At 34.2% G+C, this 25,173-nt stretch overlaps 1 protein-coding gene and 1 non-coding gene across 4 annotated transcripts in view; both read left to right on the top strand.

The window, feature by feature from the left end:
* LOC123684847 (kinesin-like protein CG14535) overlaps positions 1–25,173 on the top strand; it is a 477,561-nt gene that overhangs the window by 174,152 nt on the left and 278,236 nt on the right. The window lies entirely within an intron of this gene.
* Positions 12,585–12,656, top strand: Trnac-gca. The gene has a single exon. It is a non-coding gene; the product is annotated as a tRNA-Cys (tRNA).

The raw sequence follows: 25,173 nt of genomic DNA on the forward strand, positions 1-25,173 counted from the left end.
AAAGGCACAGCTCCAAGATCCGGATTGTATGAAATGATTTTTAAATATTTTACGTGAATAATTGAATTAATACGATCATAATGTAACTAAACGAATGGCCGAAAAAGTCAAAACTGTCAAGAGATTTAATTACAATTCAGTTGTATGACTGGGAGTGAATTGGATGTGAATTATAGGGAAGTGTGCTTCTGGGTTGATGTCTAAAGGCCTGTTCACACAAATTGGTTTTATTGAATGAGAATCTCTGAAAGAAATTGCTGATGAGGATGTTAGTGAGGATTTTACATCATCAAGACTCTAGACTATGTCTATATTTTATTTTTGTTGAATATTTTTGGATGAATGAAATAACAAAAGCATGTTATAATAATATTTATGTTAATTACAGACGACAAAAGGAGTTGGAACAAGATAAGTTTTCTTGTACATAAAATACATTTAATTTTTATTGTATCTCTACCGGTCGATGCATCAGTTCATATTTTATACTTTTTGGTTCTGAGTTGCAATTTTGGAAAATTCTTTTCCAGTTTAATCTTCAAAATTCTTTTCCAGTTTAATCTTCATAAAGCATTTTAGCATGAAAGACGTTTGGGGCTAGTGATCCGGTACATTGAAATTCGACTATACTGAGATCCTAGGTTTTTTCATGATGTGGAAAGTTCTTATTTTGATTATTTGACATCTTTCATGAGATTATAGAGATGATAAATCATAACGTAAAATTTGAGAATTCCCGAACGATATTTCGCTCGAAATAAATATTGATTTTTAGAACTAAAAACTCGTGATCTGTAGTTTGAACGATAAATATTTATTTTATACCTATTATGCAATTTTACTTGTGAAGTTCTGGATTCATTTCATTCAATTTCTATAATTCGATACACCACCCAAAGCTTTTTATGGCCATAAAGATGTGGGTATTTTTTTCCTATCAAAAAATTAATTACTTTATGCTCAAACACTCTCTTAATATGTAATTTATCGATACTAAAATATCCTTTTTTTTTTGGTTGTGCAAAATCTAAAATAGTAGATGAAAAAGAAGTGTAATTATTCAATTCCCAGCTTATCAGTACCTACAGAATATAATTATTAGAACATATCATTCACAACAGGTTAAGATCAAGCCGCTGATCATCATCATCGCGCTGCCGTGTGAAGCCACCTTAAGGAGATGAATCGGACAGACCGAGGTTATTATTCTTGTTGCGTTTTTGTTTTATCTCCTTTTACGGCCGAAACCGGGCCAACTTGGCGTTTTGGTTGATACAACATGTTATCCGATTAATTTGATCTGTAATAAATTGTTGTGAAATTCATAATAATCCCCGAGATTTATGAAAGGAGATTACACGTGTCCTGTTCCCCGCATTTCTTACAGCGGGGGATATACTGAATCCTTCTCAATTATTTTTCCGGTCGTCATTTTCTGTTAGCGATTCTTCCCGTTATACCAAAATGGATTCAGGCTGTATGCGACTTATTTTCGTTTCATTATTTATCTTTCTGTTGGAATCTCTTGGATGATTTTATTGACGATCAAAATTTATCTCATTCGTCAGTATTCTGTTATTTCTTTCTTTCTATTTGCCAAATTCTATTCTCCATTTGCTCATTCATTTTTCGAAACAAAAAATAAAGAAAGCACTAACTACACCTCTAATAAATCAAATAATACATGGACTGTACAACAAGAGGAAAACCAAAGAAAAGACCCGAAAACACCGAAAACATGTCTCATAGAATCACAAAAATATTGAAGCCCCCTAACATTGAATTAGTCCACAAACCTCAGGATCAAAGAAAGGAGATTTTTAACAAATTGAAATTATCAATGTCTAAGAAATCTAATGTACTTTACAGTATTCCGTGCAAAGACTGTGACAAAGCAATACATCGGACAGACATCACGGTGACACAACGCATCAACGATGCTAAACAAACATAAAAAGCAAAGAAACATGAATTCGACCACGAACAGACGAAAATACTGACAATGAAAACAAAACGAAAAGAGGGAGAAATATTGAGATGATACACATAAAATCAAACTTAAAAAAAACAATAAATGACAAGAGTTTTGTCACAAGACGTAAAAAAACTGAGACAATTTCATGAAACTACTCCTTAAAAAACTAACACAACAAAAGTAGAAGACAATACCTAAAACATGACATATATTAGGCCAATTGAAAAGTCCCCGGTCTCATGGACAGATATTGGTGCTAGTATTAAATCCATATGATTTTTAGTTAGTACCAACCTTCAAACAATAAGTGTCAAAATTTAATACCAATTCCTTCATTAATTTGTGATATATAGCGTTGTGCGTGTAGCTTTTTTTGTTATTTGAAAAAAAAGGACAAAAAGAATTTTGTGAGCTCATAAAATATTGCTCTTTGAAGGGAAAAATACAGTTGAAGCAATATTTGTACTTGAGAAAGCTGTTTGGAAAATGGGTGCCTCGCGAGCTCACAATCGATCAAAAGCAACAACGTGATAATGATTCTGAGCAGCGTTTGAAGCTGTTTGACTACAATAAACCTGAATTTTTGCGTCGATATGTGACAATGAATGAAACATGGCTTCATCATTTCACTCCGGAGCCCAATCGACAGTCAGCTGAGTGGACTGCACAGAATGAACCGAAACCAAAGCGAGAAAAACATAACAGTCAGCTGGCAATATTATGGCATCAGTATTCTGGAATGCGCAAGGTATAATATTCATTGATTACCTCCATAAGGACCAGACAATCAATAGCGATTATTATATAGGGTTACTGAATCATTCAAAGGATAAAATCGTTAAAAAATGGCCCCATTTGCAGAAAAAAAAGGACTGTTTCTTCAAGACAATACGCCGTGTCACAAATAAATGAAGACAATGGCAAAATTGCTTGAATTGGGCTTCAACTTCTTCTGCATTCCCCGTATCCGCTAGATCTGGCCCCCAGCGACTTTTTCCTATTCTCAGACCTCAAAAAATGCTCTCTGGATAGAAATTTAGCGCCAATGAAGAAGAAATCGCTGAAACTGGGACCTATTTTAAAAGGAAAGACAAATCGTTCTACAAGAATGGTATCGAAAAATTGGAAGATCACCATAATCGCCCTCGAAGGCAACTATGTTGAATAAAAAAATCGAGTTTGGCCAAAAAAATGTGTTTCACTATGGTAGAACGGGGACTTTTTAATTGGCCTGTTACCAAGGAAGACTGAATTGGAAAATTTGACGTTGTAATTCAATAAGAAATCGAAAGTGAGCTACATTTTATTTCATTTTGATTGAGATATAATGTGGAGTGAAATTATTATATGAATACTACTTCCAAATGATTATGTTCTTTTACAGACTCCATTTTATTGAGTTTCATATTGTTAGCTGTCAAATTTATCATTTTCAACTGAAGAAGGAAAGTCTCCAATATGTCTGATTAACCATACATAAAATCAACATCTCCATTAAAAATCTGACACTTTTCACATATCTCTGTAAAACTCCGATCATGATCGCTAGAATGTTTTTTTTCAACTCATTTCAATTTCAATTCTACGTAGATATTTCTATTGTCTTTTGGAATATCGAAAGAATATTTTCTTCAAAGAGTACTTAACTGTTCTAATCCCATTTTGTGGATATTTTATGGTCTTCGTGAACATACTGTCATGTGCATTCTTCGTACTGTCATGAACCGTAACTAGATATTTCTTCAGGAGTCTAAAATCTGATATAATTGTAAATCTCCGCTAGCTATGTATAACCACATTTTATCAAAAACAGTAAAGTTTTTCAATTCAAGAAGAACGCAATTATCTGCAATCTTACGGCAAAATTACGAGCGAAAAGGTACTTTTATCTCTTGAAGACACCGTCCAGGAAAAATTAGAAACGTCATAAAAAAAGAGAATCGGAATGATGCAGACCAATAAAACGTTATTACTCGTAGATTGAAAGAAGTTATTGCTGAGGCCCTGGTACAAAGCTTTATTTCCTGGCCATAAAAGGATTTCTTCAAAATTGTCGATGGAAGCCGCCTTAGAGGTTATTGTGGATTCGCGCTATCATGATCTATGGCCTGCGCCCCTTTATTGCTAATATTTTGCACATCATTAAAAATATCTTGCGGGATGTCTTCAACATTAGGGCGTCATTTTTATGTTGCAGCATTAAATTTTTCACTTAGAGCCATTTCGCAATGGGATATAAAATTGAGAATGTCGTTTTGAAGCTGTAAATTTCTCCTGAAATTTTAATGTTTGCACGTTAGTCTTTGTGTTTATGTTTTGATATGAGGTGAAGAATTCATTTAGAACGTAACATATTAATCTCCTGAATTGAACATCTGGTAGGAAAATTAAATTTATGTTTTTTCAGACATGAGGATTAAGTTTTAATATCACTCAAGAAAAAAAAGTCAACCTCCTTCTTCGTGTCTGTGAAGAGAGCACCCTTCCTCTCGATAATGAAGAAATTCTTTCTTGTGCATTCGTCAGTAACTATTTGTAACACCAAAATTTTTGTCTGTACCTCAAGGACACTAGAAGAAAAACGTCAGATTCCGCTGTGGTGCTAACTTCGAGATTTCTATTTGTAACCTCACCTATGATGGAAAAATAACATTTAGCATTTTCATTTTCAAAAATTCTATACAGGGTGATTCACCGAGATGGCCTATTAGGCGTTTATGGAAAACTAATCATAATTTTGTACTCAAAATTTGAATGTTGGGGTTTGAGATAATGATCTTTCTACCTGAAGTATTTTCAGATCTCTAAATTTTCCAGTTATAAGGAAGAAGTAATATGTTTTCGGTATAACCGGAAATTGTAAAGATTTGAAAATATTTTAGGTAGAAAGATCATTATCTCAAACCCCAACATGCAAATTTTCAGTACAAAATCAGTCAAATATCAAAAAATGACAGCTTCAAAAGCGATTGCAGACTTCAGACCTTGTTGCGTTTTGAGTTTGGTTGCCAGTTCACAATTTTAAATTAATTGCACCTTTGCCGAATGATCTGTTGTATTCTTTTCATTACGCCAAGTGAACACAGTTTTGGAATTAAGGATTTGGGTGATTCTAACTCTTTAACACACTTGTCAAGTGAACTAATCAGGAGCTCTAGTCAAGTTTGGATTATCGATAACACCGAACATGACTCTTGAAGCTGATAGGCCTGTCAAGTTCAGTGTTTCCAGATTTGTGAACTACTTTACTTGAAAATCAAGCTCGTGAAAAATTATATACTTGAGCTTGACTTGACTTGATTTTAGATATTTATTGCTTGACTTAATATCATGCTACTTGATATTACTTGAGCTTCTTGATATGCACGCGTCACACGGCATATATTTCTGCAATCTCTTGCGCGTTTAGACTAAATAAGAGGATTTCTCGAGCGCTGAGAGACTGAGGCATTCGCCAGTGTGACTATATAAGTAGTTTTCTCACATTTCTATTAAATCTATTGGTAGGTTTTGGTAGTTTCAGAAAAATCTTCTCAAACTTAGCCAAAATGGCCAAGTATTTTTCACCAAAGCCTATAAACTCACAAACAAAGCCTGGAGGTTTCTCAATATCATCAATTATTTTTTTATTATTTTTAATTTTTTTTATGATTTATAGTGATTTAATTTATGTTTCTATTTCAAAAAAGTTGATATTTTCGGTTTTTTATACAATAAGTTTAATAAATGAAAGTGTTTTTACAAGGTTCCTTCTCATTTCATCATTTTTTTATTGATATGACACTACACTTTTAAACTGCTAAAAATCAAGTAGCTTCATATGATTCAAGTACTTGATGAATAAATACTTGGCTTGACTTGAGATAAAAAAACTACTACTCAACTTGAGCTTGACTTGAAATCAAGTCAAGCTCAAGCCGAGAATCCCTAAACCCAACTCAGTTCGGATCACTGCGAAATTTTTGTATTTCCCAACTCAATTTCGTTATGAATTAAATACACACTTATCGAGAAAATTCCATTATTACTATTGAGAATTTTATTGTTGAATCGTCAACATCTTTATCACCTTTACTTGAATTGAGTTCAATTGATGATTAAACATCTACGAAAAAATGAAACGAATATCGAAAAAACGAAATTCGATATCTAGTCAAAATGATACTCAGCTTCCTCATTATACTGCCCCTCTGAAATATCAACTTTAGTGCCCCTTAGTTATTCAAACACATTCTGCCGAAATAAGAGAAGTTCAAACCTTCCACTGCGGACACTGTCATCTGCCTGCTCTTCAAAGGAAGATTCACTTCAGTTCCGAATGAGATATTATTTAATTTAAAGCTCAATATCTCCCCTGTGAATAAATTTCGCAGCTTAGTTAAGTAAAGTGTAAGGGTTGTTGACAGAATAATACAATCAGAGGGGCGATACAAGTAATTCTATACATTTAAATTGGCTTTTACTCCGGGACATAGCTACCTAACTAACCGCTAAGTCATTGATTATTCAGTAGCCATTGAAAAACAAACTGGATGCAACACCGAAGTGATCAGCAAGTGTCCTGGCAGATGGATCTGATTAAGTGGGCTGATGAGGTTTTCTTTTTTTTTTAATTAATGTTGGAAACCGGCAGAATAATTTCTCTGGAGTCGATGGAGATGGTGGATTGTTGTGTTTTTCTAATTGATGCCGCGGTTTGAAACGCGTTTGTGACTTTTAAATTATAATTATCCTGCAGTCTGAGGCAAAAAGCAGTACGCTTCTGTTAATAATGCTAATGATGAATGAACACACTGCAATTATCTTTGATAGTGACCAAGTGATCATTGGTAAGCTCTGAAGAAGGTAATCCAGATCTTTCGGTCCCTACTTCGATACTCTTTCAATAAAAATCAATTAATTGAATGGATATAGTTCTCGGTTATTTTGATTGATTATTATCAATATCGTTCTTCCGAATGCTTTTAAGCTTTGAAGATTCTGAGGTAATGTGTTTTTAAGAAATATGCGAAATTTGAAATGTCAATAAGATGTGATTTTTTTTCGTGAGGAGTTGTTATATTAATTGAAGCAGCTCCTTTAATGTTTTGGTAGCACGTTACTTTCAACGTCTACCAAATGTTGAAATTTGTCAAAGGGCAAAAATTTGACGTTCAATTTAATCCTACAGGATCCTGTCCTCGATTCAAATCATTTATAATAATAATAATAATAATAATAATAATAATAAATCTTGTCATCGAACCGTTACATGACTCCATCAAGAAAAAACTTGTATATGTGAATCGGGTGGTATGACAAGTGGCGGCGTCCTGCTGAAACCACTAGTTGGTGAGAACAATGTTTCAAAAAGAGGAATAAAACTTGCCTACTAAGTTTTCAATTATCTAATTTTTTGTATCTGTTCTTTACGATTAAATCATAAAATTTTTCGTCGATAGGCTAATCTACATATTCTACCAACAATAGTTTGCGATATTCTCGTCTTTCTATTTTTCGGCTGAAAGTTTTGGGTTTATTTTGAACAACTTCTGAATACTATAGTTTCTTTTTTCTATCTCCATTACTTTTTCATGAAACATTTTTCAGCTTTTAAGTTGAACTAGCAAACTCTCGGTATGGCTGAATTTGGACTTCGTTGAAGTTAATAATAAATGAAGTTGTTAAAAATAATGTCAAACGTAAGAACCTTTACCGACATATTAAATTATCAACATCATTAACAATTCCAATTTTATGTATGTAGGATTTTTTTGTTGTCTTGACATTTTCAGTAGGTAAATAGGTATTAGGAGTACAACTTTGCTTCCACCGTTTTGCAATAGATGGCTGTAGCGGTAAGTCGTAGTCGAAATAAATAGATCGTAGATGTCATTCAATAAGCTCAGGAATTTGTAAACAAAACGCCATCGAAATATTAGTCTATTAGTTATTCTCGATTAAACATGTCAGCTTCCGAGCCGAATCCTCGTCATTTGCGGTAGGTTTTGATTTTTGCTTTGATAATAATGGAAGAATATGCGGCTGAGGCTCATCGAATACTCTTAAATACCTATGGCGAGGCCGCTATTAGTTAAAGAACGTGCCGAGAGTGATTTCAACGCTTCAAGAACGGTGTTTTTGTCGTCGAAGACTAGCATGGCGGTGGAAGAGAGAAGGTTGTCGTAGATGCAGAATTGGATTCATTACTTGATCAAGACTCATGTCCAACGCAACAAGAATTCGCAGGATCATTAGGAGTGACGCAACAAGCCATTTCAAACCGCCTGAAAGTCATGGGAATGATTCAGAAACTAGGAAATTGGGTGCCGTACGAGTTGAAGCTGAGATATGTTGAACGCCGATTGTTTGCTTGTGAGGAGCTGCTTGCAAGGCAAAGACGGAAGAGATTTCTGAATCGCATTGTGACTGTAGTCGAAAAATGGGTTCATAACGATAATCACAAACGCAGAAAACCATGGGAATATCCTGGCCATGCTTCCACGTCGACGGCCAAACCGAATATTCACGTTTCTAAGGTCATGCTCAGCATTTGTTGGGAACAGCTCGGCATAGTGTTTATGAATTGTTAAAACCGACTGAAACAATCACTGGCGCTCGTTATGGAACGCAATTAATGCGTTTGAGCCGAGCATCGAAAAACAAACGGTCAAAATACAACGAGAGACATGATAGAGTGATTTTACAGCTCGACCTCATGTTGCGAAAGTGGTCAAGACATACTCAGGAACGTTGAAATGGAAAGTCCTACCCCACCTGCCGTACTCTTCAGACGTTGCTCCCTCGGACTTTCTTTTGTTTCGATCAATGGCACACGGCCTGGCTGACCATGATTTCCGGTCTTATGAAGGAATAAAAAATTGGATTGATTCGTGGATCGCTTGAATTTTTTTCAACACACGATTCCTACGCTGCCTGAAAGATGGGAGAAAGTAGTGGCCAGCGATAGACAATACTTTGAATCATAAACAAATAATCAGTTTTTCAAAATGAAGCCTCTAATTTTGAAAAAAAAAACGGTGGAAACAAAGTTGTACGTCGATGTATATAACCCATTCATGATATCAATTTTTTCAGTATAGATTTTGAAATTGGATATCAAAAATTCATTCAAGAGACTTCGAAGCGAAACAATTCAAATCTCTTCCCATTTTTGTTAACCGTTTTATGTCAAACTGGACTGATGAGTAGTGATGGCACTATGCGATAATCAGTTTTGGTTAAGTTGTTGACTTTGTTTATATTTTCAGCTTCCGCTGAAAATTCACACAACTTAAATCTCCAATATGGTAGTGACCCTTCTACTGAGAAATCACTTCTGTGTCGAAATACAAGTGATATGCAGACTGCTGTGTCATCGACGGAAACGAATATATTAATTCCACCCCCCATTCAATCTCCCTACCGCCCTAATAGGAATCTCGACTTCCCGAGAAAAAAATAGTGCAGTTGCGATCGCAACTTTCACCTGCGTCCTTCAGTCAAGCGGCAGACATAACAAGGAGCGAGGGTGCCATGAATTATAACGAAAATCCTTGTCGCAATTACCAAAAAGCACCACTCACAACCCCTCCACCCCACAGACGTCAAACCGACAGCGCTCGGCACCAGTGCCTTTCAAAATCGACTGCAAACTTGACTGATTAGTCGGGAATTTGACACATGGGGCGTTGAAGCGAGAATCGACTTTAAAAAATGAGTTCACAAACATGCTGTATATTGGAGAGTGTTACGGCCTTCCCTCCGGCTCATTTTGGGGGGCCATTTCTCATCTTCCCAATATCAAACAAAGTCTGGGACTGCTTAGACTATTTGCTGAAGACCTCTGACATCTGGAACATCTCATAATTGATTTCCTGGAAGGAAAGATCAATGTTTGGGGGAGAGTGAGGAAAAAATTGGTCGAAAGGGTTGACGTGAAGTACTGGCCCTGAGGTTGCGAGGGTAAGGGTTGGTTTGGTTTGGTCTCCAGAAGTGTACATGAAGGTCGTAGCCAGTATGAGTATTAAATTGTTGACGTTAGGATCAGTTTGTGTTGTTTTTAGAGATCAATAACTGTGAATAGTCGGGTGTGAATGAATGTTGACAAAAACGATGAATTTCTCTGGTATAAAGAAAGAAGTCTTTTTATGAGTTGTTCCCCGAACAGATCACTCATGATATCTGTAAATCAACTTGTTTTAGATTTCTGTTTAGATGATTCAATTTGGTTCCGATAAAACGTATTGAATGTATGTAGTTTTCTAATTTTGTACTGAGAGTGGCAGAAATGTTTCCCGAAAACTATATTTCGAAGACGTGCTAGCTAATTTTTGAACGCTCGTTTCTCAACAAATCAATTTATAATTTCGTTACATTGTCAGTAATTTTAGAATTTCAAGCCCAGAATGATTTCAAATGAGAAAGTTACACATACTGAAGATCAATTCGTGGTCAAAATGAATTCTGTGCGTTCGACCCTAAACACGATAACTCTTGCATGAGAAAACCTATAGGAACTGAAATTTTTCAGGTTAGGTTCGAATCTTGAAGTTGATTTCTTTTCCTTTTTGAGTTGCTTTTTCCTTTTATCTTGGAAGATTACTCAAACTCAATTTTGTCAAATATTACGTAGTTGTGAACATTTCCCAGCAAAATTAATGATTCTCGATCTGAATATGAAAATGATATCGTCGAGAAGTTTTGATGAACTTGAGTTGTCCATAATCTTCTTATAAACACCCAGTACATTTTTTATTCAAACTGCAAACAGTTTTATTATACTACGTATTTGCAAAATCTAAAATAAAACTTTTTTCTGCACAAATATAAAAAAATTTCCCTGTCGCCTCCATTTTTTTCATAAGAATCCCATTGACTCATGAACTGTTGAGATTTTACTCAAGGTATGGCATATTGCTGAAATTGCCATAAAAAAGCTATCCAATGAGGTAATAATATACTGGCTGTGACATTCGAAATAAGGAAGTAGTAGTAGGTATGTTTCCGGTATAATCGGAAGTTGTAGAGATCTGAAAATAATTTAGGAAGAAAGATCATCACCTCAAATTGCAAAATTTCAGCACAAAATTATGATTAGTTTTCCATCGCGGTGAATCATTCTATATACGAATATATAGGCATACTTATATCAGATGTGAGTTATTACATATCTCATTGTTGTCGATTAGTTTATCAAGATGAGAGGTGCTGATGATACGATCTTTCTAAAATTATTATTCTTATACTTAATTTCAACAAATTCGGATCTATTGTCATTGAAATATTGGGCAATTTTTCTCATGAAATTGTGCATGAATCTTGAAATTCTTTGATGTCATTAAAAAATGTTTCTTTTTTTTTTTCAATATTCTTCTAGACTTTCCTGTGCTTCTTTTTCGATGTTATACTTTTTTTAACGGTCTTGATAATGCTATTAGCACACAATTCTGCTGGAAGCTTGAAATTGTTCTTTTACCAAATACACGCAAAATATCAACTTGGTCGGATCATGTTGTCACTAAATATTGAGTTTTTTTCGATATTCTTCTATATATTTCTGTTTTTGATGATGACAAACATAAAAATCCGCATGTACATGTACCATTGAATGAGGGTTCAAGAACAAACTTTCGTTTAAACATAAGCATAAAGATTGCATTTAAATCAAATCATGGGCATCAAAACCAATTCATTCATAAACTGATCGTGATTTTACCAATTATGGAGATCATTTCCCTTAATAATATAGAACAGACAATGAAATATACAATTTCAGAGATATCTAAACGAGTGGGAACTTATCAATAATCAGTTATTCTCAAGCGATTAGCACTTAAATTCAGGGTCTTTGGTTGAGTCGTTATCGGTCAATGTAAAAAGTTGATTATTAGTGACGAAGACAGAACCTGTTGCACCTGCATTCATGTACTGAATATAATGATGCCTTGTTTCTTGATCTGTTCCATAGTTAATCGACTTGCTGAACTAGATATCTGAACACGAATTGGATATTTTTCGTGCAACTCGGCAACTTGAGATCAACACCTGTGTTCAGTGGTTCATTGAATATGCAGTACTTAATATATTTACATTATTCATATTTTTCATATTGATACAGGCTTTCTTGAGGTTACATGGGTTTTTATACTAATGAATCGATGTAACCCACAGCACAGGTCCTTTTCAAAAATTTGAAATATTTTTTTCGTTTCCTTCTATCTTTAGACCTTTCAATTTTCATGTTGAGTAATTTTGATGGAGTAATAAACTTTTCATGAATATTTTCGAGCCAATTTTTGAAATTGAAAGAGGATTAATGTGATAAGCGAAAAATAAGTAATTTTCATAAAAAATTTAACGGAAAAATACTGTTTTCGAGATGTTCCCGAAAATTTAACTCCACTATTGATTATACACTTTAGGTATCATTTGTAAATGATGAAATTATATAACGCTATAACTCTGAGGAAATTATCATTTATCCCATTGAAAAAAATTGAGATCATAGATGAAAACAGTAGTTATCACATTCTTCTTCCAGAAATATCTATTCGTTGCGGATGTCAACTACCATGTTATCATTTGTAGATGTAAGTTGAATCCAAAAAAGCTTAAAATTTAGTCACAAGGGGGTATAGCTCAGTGGTAGAGCATTCGACTGCAGATCGAGGGGTCCCCGGTTCAAACCCGGGTGCCCCCTATTTTTTATAAAAAAATGTTGAATAAACTTTTTTCTGCAGAATAAAAATAGACCAATTTTTATTCTTCGCTCTTTTTTCATGGCCATTATTGTGAATCAAACTATTTCATTTATCGCTTATTTAGAAGATTCGAATGTTCGTTTCGAGATATTGAAAAACTGTCAATCTGAAATTTCTCTTTGTATAATTGACATATTGTGTCAAATCAAATAATATTGAATGGAGTAGTGCTAATTATGTTTTGTATTTTTTCAGGTAGGATTCTCTCTGGATATTGTTCATTTGAAGGAATGGTGAGTCCTCTACTCTCATGCATTGATTAGATCACTTAAATTTATTTTTTTTAAATATATCTGAAAGAATATTATTCTGGCTTATTAAAATAAATAACCAACATTCACTCTTCACATTTTAATAGACAACTCACAATTATAACTACTAGAATCTAAAGAGAACTAAGACTAGAAGAACTGAAGAAAACAAAGACAACCAAATCAACCAAAAATATTATATTCGGCATGAATACGACCTAGGCTGAAAATAAACAGTATATAACTTGACCTATTAATTTAATCAATCTTAAAGTGTCAGATTAGTTAAATACAGGTAATAATCTATCAGTATATCACAAAACTCATTGATTTAAATGGATTAAACCATGAATATATTCATTGTATGATTTTGTTTTCAGGAATATACATAGTTTTATTAACTTAATTCCCAGATAAATTAAAATAATTCAATCGATTAGATTAATGAATATTATGAAATCACTTATGAATACCTGAACGTTCACCTCATATTGAATATTTTTTCTCATTTATCTATGAAACGAATTCCACTACATCAATACACTATTCTATTAATTTTTCATTACTGTCATCATGCCAATTGCGGTAGAAGAATTTCTTTTCTATTTTAGATCATTTGACAAATATTAAACGAATGTATTTCATCCACAATGCAATTTATTGTGTGTATATCTCTGTACTTTAGCACCGAGATATAAATCTTCGGTTAAATACCAAAAAAAACCTTTTTTCCATTAAAGTGACGATTTTTGAAACGTTATTTTCCTGCAACCCCAAATATGTGCCCGAGTGGTTTGAATTCCTGGAGGGTTGATATGATATCAGATGGAACGTTGTGAGTAGCCGGTCCGCCCTAGACCACACACATGTGTGTGGCACGCACGCAACTGGAATTCGTCTTGTAATTTGTCAAATAAATGGCTTCGTTGGTATTCCAACAATCGGCCTCAGAATTAACGTTAAATATGAGCTATAAGATTGGAGTTATTAATCACTATTTTCTACGGTGAATATAAGTTAAATTTTCCGACTGCGTGAAATTAGAGTTGAAAAATATGATGTTTTCCAACTCTAGTACAATGGACTAGTTTCCATTTTTTGTTAAGGATTAATTCTAAAAATTTAAGTAAAATGAAACAAAAATGTGGAAAAATCATTGAAATATCTCTAGAAATGGAAAAGTAATGAGACTTGGAAGTTGCGCTTGGAAGAATAATTTCATAGTACGTGTAAGTGTCGTGACGTCACACACTAGACGACTGGTATTCGCAGAGTGCTTACGAATTCATTGGTGTACAATCACTTGTGCCGTTCGTGTCGTTTTTTGTTCGTTACACGATGGCTGATATAACTTACTATATACATACATATAAATTACTTTTTTCTCTTTTTACTTTTTACTCCTCACATAAATATGTTTTGCCATTGATAATGGATAGACTTCAACAACCAGTACTCAACTACAAACTGTTTATGAAACGTTTTTTAAATAACTCATCGTCATAAGTTGAACCATGATGAAGCAAACTCAAAAGTAGATACTTACTTGAAAAGTTTAACTCCTTTTATTTCAGCACTGACATAAGATGGATTTGAAAAAAAACTCCATCACTGCAAATATATCTATTTTAGGCAAATTGTCACTTTGTCCTTTCAACAAGCCTTCTTCCATTATGGTGACATAAAAACAAAACTCGAGTTAAAACTACACTGTACAACTACAAACGGCGCGAGAGCCTTGGCGCGGCTAAGTATTTAAACGTAATTTATGGTGTAGCGATCACAGGCCAGTGCTGTGATGTCACAGACGTGTCGGAGACCAAAGCAATCCGCGCTAAAATACGTAAATTTAACTAATCTAATTTTTAGTCATTTATTGATGGATTTCCAAAATGTTATCACTGATTTATCAGTTTTGCTCTATATTTCAATTCTATCGTGTGGAATATAGTATTATCAACATCACTAAACTAGTCCATTGAAAAATGAATATTGCATGTTTATGATCTACAACTAATGAAAAACTACATATTTTTCCTTGAATCTAGCCTATTGTTGGGAGCCAGAAGGACGTACAGAAACGAATTTGTGAACAGATTTGTCATCAGTTGGTCGACCTTATCGTTTGAGACCACTCCTGCTTAGGATTATCTTAATGAACCTGGTCTTCGACGTCAAAATCACCGTTCTTGAAACGTTGAAACCTCTCACGGCATATTTTTTCACTAATAGCGGCCTCACCATAGATATATGAAAGCATTCGATGAATCTCAGCCGCAGATTTCTTTACATTAAAGCAGAAAATTATAACTTCCCGCAAATGACGAGAATTTGGATCGTAAACTGACATGTTCAATCGAGAATAACTTTATGATGCAGACACAAATCGATTAATATTTCGAAGGCCTTATGTTTACAAATACCTGAGCTTATTGTATGACATCTACGATCTATTTATTTCGACTACCACTATAGTAACTTATAGTGGCGACAATTCGTTCAAATTGAACCTAAAAATGGCGAATAGGGACATAGAACCATAGAACTCAAAAATTCAATTGACTGAACTAACTGACACACGTCAAAATCAAAATTATTGGGCCTGATAGTATTTGATTGTATATAGAACGAATTTATTCAACTGAAGAATACCACAGTGAATGAATAAAATGGGCCTTACATTTTGAATAAATCCCAGAAATCAGGTAAATGAAGAATGCAAACAAAAAGCCGCCATATTTAGGCTCAGCCAATCAAAAACTATACCACGCTTGTCGCCACTGTGATTTATTAAGTCACCTTAACCGCTACAGCCATCTATTGCAAAACAGCGGAAGCAATGTTGTACACCTAATAATTTGAAAAACCTTTGAGTTAATGAAATTTCTTGTTCGATTGCTATAATCGAGTCAAACGATTTTCAATTTATGTGGTGCATCCTAGAGAAAAATTTGGAATACATTCCACGTCCTATATCTTGGAAAAGAAGTATTTTTATTCTAACCCCAAATAACTCGGAGCTCTCGAAAGCTCCTGACTTCATGTCAGTGCTGATTATGCTTTGATGTGAAAATACTGTAACAATTTTAATATTCTCGACTTACATTTCACCCTAATTTTCGTCCTTTGTTCGGCCCAGTTTTTACCGTTCGAAAACCTTACCAAACATTCATCTAAACGTGCGTTAATTGTGCCATCTAAATAATTCATCACAGAGGTTTTTCACTACAGGGTGTTCGTAAAACGAACCTACGTGCATCTTATCTGTGCGATAACAGCGCCCAATGGTACTCAGACTAATTTTAATGCCTTTACGCACACAACAGCACGCGTTATTGATGGGATTGTCCTGCTGCGACCCTAGTCGACTCTAGCGGACACGCAAGGATTTGGCTGGTGAAATAGGATGAAGAGATCGTAATTAATGTTTTTGTATTTATCCCGACTCTCTCTAGGACGCTTTGGCTTAGTTGGAGAACTATATAAAAACATTGCAAATTTTTTGCTATGGTTTATTATTTCCTGTTTCAACAAAAACTAGATCAACACTAAATATCAGTCTAAAAATTTTTATGAATTAGCAGCTTCGAGATTCGAACCCGACACTAGAAGCACTATAACTCTTCAGTGAAAAATGTTATATTCAGTACCATGAAGACGATATGAATTTTCAATTCCGTGCTAAATTCTTGAGAATTTTTTTTCAATTTACAGCTCAATTGGTTCCCTTAAAATTAAATGGATCCTGTTCTTGAGCTATAAGAGTTAATGAGGTGTTGCAAACGATTTTTATACTGAATTTCATGAAAATAGTTTCTTGAAAAATTCTGGATTGTTGATTTTTTATTGAATTTTTCAAACTGGATTGAATATTTCAATCAGCTCATACTTCAGTGAAACATAAATTTGAAATTTGATGCAATGTACTAAAAGGAAAGGACAAAATGTAAAACTGGACGAAATTTTATTAAATTTAATCATATATTTTTTCAGCTTTTCTTCAATCTTTTATCGTGCTCACCAGAAAATTATGAAAGCTCCGTTCACATTTGATTATTATCGATTAACGATGAAATAAAATGGATTCTTGAAATCAAATCTAACGCACAATCAAAGTTTTTGTGTTCGATAAAACAATACATTTACTAAATATACAGGGTGGCCATTTGAAAACGATACAGACGAGATTACAGACGAAATAAAGTTTTTCGATAGAAATTCTCGGACAGGTCGATTTCTGTTTCGAGGGGGACAACTTAAGATGTTGGTTACGGACGCATAGCGCTCCAACCCATGCTGCTACAACCCCCACCCCCAATTTTTGAATAGGGAAGATGGGGTGAGTGATACCTCAATTTAAAGGTATTTTTATACTGATTTCAGCACAGTAATTGTTTTTTCATTTTATGCATTAGTTCTCGAAATATTCATGCGTTAGTTAGTTAGGAAGGAAGCCACAGTCATGGTTGTTTTGAAGCTTAAAATGTCGATTTTTCACAAAACACTACAAGTGCCATGAAAACACTACTTAATTTCAAATACTTAGTTAAAAATATTTCGAGAACTAATGCATAAAATGAGAAAACAATTACTGTGCTGAAATCAGTATAAAAATACCTTTCAAATGAGGTATCACTCACCCCATCTTCCCTATTCAAAATTTGGGGGTGAGGGTTGTAGTAGCAAGGGTTGAAGCGCTATGCGTCCGTAACCTACATCTTAAGTTGTCCCCCTCGAAACAGAAATCGACCTGTCCGAGCATTTCTATCGAAAAAATTTATTTCGTCTGTAATCTCGTCTGTTTCGTTTTCAAATGGCCATCCTGTATATTGAAGGAATATAAAACTGAACGAAATTCTATTGAATTTTATCATATATTTTTCCAGCCTTTCTCTAATCTTTTTCCGTGCTAACCAGAAATTCACGATACGCATCGCAAAACCAAAATTATTCGGAGTTTCTATTGTGTTAACAAAGACAACGCCATTCACATTTGATTAACAAAGAGTTCATGATAAAATACAATAAATTCAACCGTACCCGCGGGGTGCTTTAATACCCCGACGTGAATATCTTTACAAACAATAAAACGGGCAATCATTTTACTTGTAACTTTTTACGACGCCATCAATTAGGAAATTGTGGAAAGCCGTGGAAAATGTTCAGCGGTCACTCAGGTATGGCGTCGGCTATGCCGTCATAAAATTTGAGTATCGCATACATAAAATTCTGTTTCATTTAACTCCCGACAAATACAGATGCAACACCTGTATATTTTGTGCTCTTTTCCTTTTCGCTTTTACGGTTATGGAAACGTTTTTGGTACCGTTTTATATGCGGTTATGAGGATGGGTAGAATTTTATTGAATTGTTTCAGTATTTGATCAATTTTACATAAAAGTGAATTTACTTTGATCGACAACGAGTAGATTGAAATGTTTAGTTTCCGAATTTAAAATTTCCGCTCGCGAAATTCTGAACAACGTCCATTCAAGATATCTCAGAACCTCAACAACAGGACAATGTTGATATTATTGAAGTCAAATATGATAAAATCGATTAAAGATATTCCATTTAAGGACTAGCAACCATTTATAAATTATAGCCCTATTGTTAAAAATATCCAGGAATTGAATATTCAATTTTCTTTCACAATTTTCAAAATAGATCATATTTTTATATTTCTCATGCTAATTTAAATAGAATAGTTTTTGATATATTGAATTTCATCTCTTTAGAAGTTTAGGAAATGTAATATTTGGTTGAATTTCACATAAATTATGAATATTAGAAAATACTTCAGATTTTTTGTATGGAAAAGTTTTGAATTTTGTAACTTGGAATAGATAGAATGCTAGATATGTGGTATCAAATTATGGAAAAAATAATGGAGAAATAGTCGTGATAGACTAAAAATAGAACCTGATAGAAGACGGAAAACTCACCTCAGAAGAGAAAATCAAAAAAATATAATAAATATAAATATATAACTTTGACTTTTTTTGACATCCAAGGCAATTCAGATTTCAATAGAAATTTTAAAAATGTATAAATAGCCGAGATGCAGATCAGAGATTTCAGTCAGTAATAAAACATTGTACAGTCAACATCACTTGAATCAAGTTATTAAATATCAAATCAGAAAGTATAAAATAGAAAACGTCATTCAACATTGAAAGTAATCAGATTCAAGATTGAAGGTTAACTCCATAGACATAGAGTAATAAATACCACAGAAGAGGATTTGGCTGGTTAAAAATTTGAAGTTTGGTTTGAAGATTGAAGCTTTAAGATGAGTAATTTTAGATTCAATTAGTTTTTAGAGTTGACAGTTCCATTTTAATCGAATATTTTCTCAATTTTTGAAATTGATTTTTTTCAAACCTCGAGAAACCCTTGATAAAAAACAGTAGAGTTTTTTTGAAAAGTCAAAATTTAATTTTTATTGTTATTAGATCGTTATATCGTATTTGAAATCAAATTCATCCTATTCTAAAATTTTTTATAATAATATATTCGATCCATAACAATTGGCGCCCAACGTGGGGCCCCAATAGAATACATTTGATTTCAAATTTTATATAACGATTCAATAACAGTACTTACTATTCTCATCTGGTTCAGTTTAGAAATATATACCTCATTGATGGAACATTTAAAATTAGTTGCCGTTTCTTTTGATGTGAAATGTCAACAAATTCACTTCAGAAGGTTAAAATGCGTTAGAGTAAACAAGTGTAGGCGCGACTGAATTATGGAAGGAGTTTCAGACAATTGCAACAATTAATCAAAAAGAACGAACGTCTCCCCGGAATAACTAATAACACGAGAAATACCTACAAAACATTTCCACCTTTGAAATTAAATTAATACCGGCATTTCCATTATCAAGTCCTAACCAAACGGCCTCATCCATTACGTCGTCACGTGAATACCCGAGCGTCATTTTTCATCGGAAATACACAGGGTACGCCGTTCAACATATTTGAAATATTCGCTTCGTGCGACTTCGAATTAAAATCCTCATTACGAGTACTTGTAACGACTTCAATCGTGCCAAATGATTGAACGCCTCTTCCGGAAAAAGGTTTCAAGTGATGAGAAAATTATTCAAATGCCGGAGTCGCGCGTTCCCAAGTTCGGTAAGTACTCGTATCGCCTGTCCGATAAAAATTCGAATTTTCCGTGTGTTTTTTCCGCGCCGGCGGACGTTAGGCGTTAGGTGCTCCATCATGCGGTCCCTGGGGTGACCGCCTCGCTTTTGACACATTTGACATATGAAGTCAGTGCCGCGTTATTACGATATAGCATGTGATTAAACAATACGCGGTCGCCGGAGCATTCGCCGGACCGTGTCTAAATCCCATTGAATTTCTTCGGCTTTCAGCGAATGTAAATGTGCGGATGAATTATTCGAGTTCGCTGGCGGCAGAGGCTACTTGGACACTTGGAACACTCTCAATGGGATACGTACAGGGTGCGTCGACTTTCTTGACGTGAAGTCAGTGGGAGTAGACGGGCGAAAATCGTCACGTAAGGGAAAAGCGTTATGTCCTCTCCAATCGACCATCCCTTACTTTCTATTCTTTATATGTTTCTCCAAAGAAAAAGAGAGGTAGATAAATAATTGAAAATAGGAGGATATCGCTTCTTGAAACTCTACAATAATGTAATCATATATAGGATGTTCCCAAATTGAAGATATGTGTTTTTGGTTGAATCGATCAACTGTAATTTTATCAAATTGGGATAATGAAACACCAGATTTCTTAACTAATATATTGAATTTGGATGAACAAGTTATGTGTTTACAAGGTAACAGCTACGAGCGTACTGAATATGGTACCCCAATTTCCCAAAGCGCAATTCAGGTCCCTGATTGGTCCACGTCTTCTTTCCTTGCCCTTAGATGTGACTTCAGGATGACCATATGTAGCGCCAATGTGGCGCCAAGGATGTTTCTGTTCTATTTTTAGCCCTCGCTGTACCTGCTGGGGTTGGTTTCTCGACCTAAATGCGTCTTTCTGAATATTCAACTGCCCGTAAACAATATGTACAAAAAAAATTACAGATTCCTCGGATCATTTTGAGAAAAATGTCTTATAAACCTGAGTCTTCAAACACTTTGGTTTCGAGATACTGAATTCTAATTTTTTCTTCAAGTTTTTTCTCATAGCACCTTTATTATACTATATATTCAATAGGGATTCATCAAGCCAAGTAGCTTGACATTTGAATCAACTAATTGACTTGAAAATCAAGCTGAAATTACATACTTGAGCTTGATTTGACTTGATTTTAGATATTTATTGCTTGACTTGATATCAAGCTACTTGATATTACTTGAGCTTTATATGCACGCGTGGTACGGCATATATTTCTGCAATCTCGTGCGCGCTCAAACTAAATAAGGGGATTCCTCGAGCGCCGAGAGACTGAAGCATTCGCCAGTGTGACTTTATGAGTTTCCTCACATTCCTATGAAATCTATTGGTTGATTTTGGTAGTTTCAGAAATATCTTTCCAAACTTGGCTAAAATGAACAAGGATTTTTTCAATGCCAGCATCTTCAGCTCCTGTTGAAAGATTGATTTTTGCAGACATGTCTAAATAGGTTACGGTAAATGAGGAAATAGTAATCCATACTTTGAAGTTTACTCTATTAGCCATAAAAATTCATAGCACATGCTAGAAAAAGGAACTATGACATGGAAGCTGGAAATTTAAAATAATTCTGAATATTGATGGCAAATGAAAATGAAATATTCACGAACAAAATCCACAAAACGGTACATTGTCCTGGCGGCAGGAAAATCAATGACATTAAACATATCTCCATCCCGAATTCAAACAAATTTCCATAAACAATAATTCCAGTTCAAACAGATTTTGATTTCGTACTCCTTTTGACTGCTGAACGAGTCGATCGATACTTCCGTGGATTCATTTCATACATGCGGCTGCAGGATAGTCTGTTTCGAAAGCAATTTTCTTATGACTTCATATTTTATTTTGAAATTCAGTTTTCACCGAATGAAATATCTTACTGAGATATTTTTTTTGGGCACTGTTCTAATTCTAGTACCAACAAAATGTTATTCATCACTTTTTCGGCATAATTTTTTTGGGTAAACAAGAAAGGTTTAAAAAAAAATCATGTTCAAAAAATTCGATATTTCCCTTCATGTCATTTATCGACACCAAATCATGGAAGTAGGAAATTGGATCATTTCATTGAAATTTACAATTTTTTTCAAATCTAATGATTTCTTTTTCCGTCAAAAAATGGACATCTATCAAAAATTCTGGTTGTATGTCTTTGACCCTCTGAGCTAATAATCCAAAAAATTCTAATAAAACAGTCCGTTCTCAGAAACATACTGAGGTATGAGGTTCATGGGGTTATCACATTAGAAAAACTTGATTATTTTTTCTCGTGTAAAAGCTAGACATCTCATGTTTTTCATTGTATTGATGAACATTATGTATACAAAAAAAATCAGCAAATCGCGAAATATAATTATACAATCCAAACCCGAATGAAAATAACTATATTCCTTCAATATGCATTGGAAAAACACAGATTCTAGATATCTGAAGATGAATCAAAATTATAATAATTAATTTGAAACAGTCAAGAAAATTCAATAAAAAATGATCGAAGACAAAACATCTAATAACAAGAAATCAGTTCAACTGTTATAAGAGAAAATCGTAAAATGGCGTGAAATGAAAAAGTTCTCATAACGGCTTTATTATTGGTGCTATCAACATGAAACAAATAAATCCTACAGGCACTCTTTTTTTGGAAAATCCATTGGTGTATCAATTATTTTCTATCGCCATTAGTTTCGAAGTTATAATACAGACTTGAGTTTTTTAAAAGTAAACCATTAAAATTTCTATAACAAATAAAATCCTTTTTTTCTCCTTTTCAAAAATATATAACATACAAATGTCTTATCAAACTCTAAAAATCATTGAAAGTTTCAGTTTCTCATGGAAAATCAACCAAGTGCCTATCTTTAATAATCTGTGAACTAATATATTCACGGTTTTCGGATTCAACACCGTTAGATTTTTTCAACATTTTCAAATTGATAAATGTGGTTTTTAAAACGCAATCGAAGGAAAAAATCTAATGATGTCAAATTGGGAGACCTTGGTAGCTATCGAATATTTTATTATCTTGAGTTCACAGATTATTATAGATAGACACTTCGTTGTTTTTCAGTGAGAAACTCAATGTTTTGATGATTTTTAAAACATTTTCATTGAATGAGCAAATAGACTTGAACCGATCACCTCTACTGAACTTTTTTTAGAATCCCAAAAATCCCCAAAAATTGTTCATCACCGTCATTACTCTCTTCTTCAGTTTTTGCATTTTAAGCAATTGTAAACATGCCCAAAAATTTGTAAAATTTGTATACAGTAATACTCACCTGAAGAAGTCATGATTTGAAGAAAAAATTTCCTGAATATAAAAATAGCGGGAGTAAAATATGGTTTTTATTCATAACGTACCTTTCATAAAAAAGACGAATAAATCATATACTTATCAAGATATTTTTCCAAGTTCAGTATTGTTATTTTCTCTAAAATTCGTTTCGGGAGGCACAAACATAAAACAACCCCATCCGTGGCTTTGACAGTCAGCGCAAACGAAATAAATTACCGATTAGCATAGAACATAAATTACGATAGCATTTGAAAGCTGCACTTCCACCGCAAGAAACTCAATAAAAACGCCCGATCTGCAAAAGTTAATACAAATTCCCTTCCATTCCGGGAATTTCATTATTCCCCAAGACCGAGTAAGGGAAGGGTGCAGAAAGGGTTTATGTGGGTGAATCTGAGGCCATGCTGAGATTCCTTTTCGGTCCCTCACTTGTAATATCATTGAAGGAGGAGCCCGTAATTATTGCTGCTGAAGCTTTATTACTAAGCGGGAATAAAGACTGAGGATTCTCGATAATAGAAGAAGTTTCAAGAATGCCACGGGTACTTTCGTCTCTCGAATGGGTGGAGCATTTTTCTGACGGTATCGTTGATGGGAAATTTTATCTCGAGGAAAAAGCTCTCTTCAGTCTGAGGGAGTTGGGAGGGGAACATTCGGAGTAGTGCAGGTTGGGACTGAAATTGGAGGGTAGTTTGAATACACAAGAAATGACTGAAAATTTTTTTATACCTATTCAATATTGCTGAACTCAATTATGAAATGTTATGACCTGTGACACTGATTCACTACTGTTATGTTGGGTTCAATAGTGCTCATGTTCATAAAACTGATGTTGAGCTTAGCTGATCAGAAGTGTCCAGAGCCACAAAGCTCAAAAATGGACAGTTTTCGAGATATGGAGCTTCGAAAATGGATTTTTTGCAATTTTCGGGGTTTTTGCTCATCACCCGGGGAGCTCTCATTTCTGGTTGAGATGGAATTTGGATGTTCGGCGGCCAGAACCCGACTGAGAAATGATCTTCCTTGGTTAAATTAGGCACCGCCATTGATAATTTTTTATACACTGCTCCACATTGGCTATGAAATGAGATACAAAAACCAAGAAATTCCATACATCTTTTCATGCCACAAGATGACGCCAGAATAATTCACATGACCGAGAAACGACATATTGTGAGATTTTTTTTAAGACAGACCATAATAACTGAATCCTCATATATCTGGTGCCCAATAATATCGAATATGTTAGCCAAAATGTTCATAACCAGGCACCGCGAGCTGTAATGGGGGAAAATGGGAAAATCATAATCATATATCATCAGGGATAACATTTGTGATCACTATTGATGTCATTTACATATGATATTTGATTTGTTTCTCACAAATCTCGATAATCTGACAATGGGATGCCAAGACATCTTCCTCAGAATGTCTCGAAATTGATGATAGCATCTCACAGACAAACGAATCCGTGAAAATGTCTGCAGTGTTGATACAATATAGTACTATCCGGGTAGAATAAATAAGTCCAAGTGTTGGAAGCTAACTATGAATGGAACTTCCGAAATTAACCCACGAATTCTTGAACTTATTTCCAATTGCATCTTACTTCCCAGATACTAGAACTGCCAGAATAAAGTCAAGCCAACCCTTATGGATTAATACATTCCTTCAATCTAATGAAAATGACAAGGAAATTCGGCGTTCGGAATTAAGTTCTTTTAATGTCTTCAACAAAAGTCT

This window comes from Harmonia axyridis, chromosome 7 (genome assembly GCF_914767665.1).
Source record: "Harmonia axyridis chromosome 7, icHarAxyr1.1, whole genome shotgun sequence".
NCBI lineage: Eukaryota > Metazoa > Arthropoda > Insecta > Coleoptera > Coccinellidae > Harmonia > Harmonia axyridis.